Source organism: Nomascus leucogenys, chromosome 18, assembly GCF_006542625.1.
Source record: "Nomascus leucogenys isolate Asia chromosome 18, Asia_NLE_v1, whole genome shotgun sequence".
Classification (NCBI taxonomy): domain Eukaryota; kingdom Metazoa; phylum Chordata; class Mammalia; order Primates; family Hylobatidae; genus Nomascus; species Nomascus leucogenys.
Genome location: NC_044398.1, coordinates 40,823,869 through 40,825,377, shown reverse-complemented (window position 1 = coordinate 40,825,377; position 1,509 = coordinate 40,823,869).

Genomic DNA, 1,509 nt, shown 5'->3' with positions numbered 1-1,509 from the left:
CTCCCAAAGTACTAGGATTACAGGCATGAGCTACTGCACCTGGCCTAGAAAAGTTAAACGTTTGTAAAGTAAAAAAGTTACATTAAACTAAAATTAATATATTGTTGAAGAAAAATATTTTTTATAAACAGTGTAGCCTAAGTGTACAGTGTTTATAAAGCCTACAGTAGTGTACAATAATGTACTAGGCCTTCACACTCACTCACCACTCACCCATTGACTCATGCAGAGAAACTTCCAGGCCTGCAAGATCCATGCATGGTAAGTGCCTATACAGGTATACCTTTTTTTTTCATCTTTTATACTATATTTTTACTGTACCTTTTTTATGTTTACATACACAAATACTTACCATTGTGTTACAATTGTCTACAGTATTCCATACAGTAACATGCTGTACAGGTTTATAGCGCAGGAGCAACAGGCTATATCATATAGTCTAGATGTGTGGTAGGCTATACCATCTAGGTTTGTGTGAGTACACACTCTATGATGTTTGCACAACAATGAAGTTGCCTAACATGTCCCAGAGTGTATCCTTGTCACTAAGCAATGCATAACTGTATGCTGAATCTACAGGTAAATTTAGAGAGCGTGACAAATTCAAGATATTATTAGGTGTTCCCTATCTCCATATTTATGTTTCCTTTGATGCTTTTCAATATACTTTTCTTGTTTTCTCCATTAAAGGCCTTGCTAGCCAGGCCCAGTGGCTCATGTCTGTATTCCCAACACCTTGAAGGCGAGAGAATCACTTGAGTCCAGAAGTTCAGGACCAGCCTGGCAACAAGATGAAACCCCATCTCCACAAAAATACAAAAAAAAAAAAAAAATTAGCTGGGCATGGTGGTGTGTGCCTGTGGTCCCAGCTACTCAGGAGGCTGAGGTGGGAGGATCAGTTGATCCTGGGAGGCAGAGGTTGCAGTGAGCTGAGATTGCACCATTGCACTCCAGCCTGGGTGACTGAGCAAGATCCTGTCTCAAAAAAATTAAAAATAAAGGCCTTGTTATTGCAAACGGTTTAAATTCTTTGAATTGGAGTGAGGGGGGGTTGCTTTTTGTTTGTTTTTTTTGAGACAAGGTCTCACTGTGTCACCCAGACCGGAGTGCAGTGGTATGATCATAGCTCACTACAGCTTTGATCTCCTGCACTCAAACCTGAATCATGTTTTCTAAAGATGACTGGTGTGGCCAGGCGTGGTGGCTCATGCCTGTAATCCTAGCACTTTGGAAGGGCGAGGTGAAAGAATCACTTGAGCTCAGAAGTTCAAGACCAGCCTGGGCAACATAGTGAGACCTTGTCTCTAAAAAAATATAAAGATGAAGCCAGGCATGGTGGCTTATGCCTGTAATCCCAGCACTTTGGGAGACTGAGGCAGTCGGATCACCTGAGGTCAGGAGTTCGAGATCAGCCTGGTGAAATCCCATCTTTACTAAAAATACAAAAATTAGCCAGGCGTGGTGGTGCATGCCTGTAATCCCAGCTACTCAGGAGGCTGAGGCAGGAGA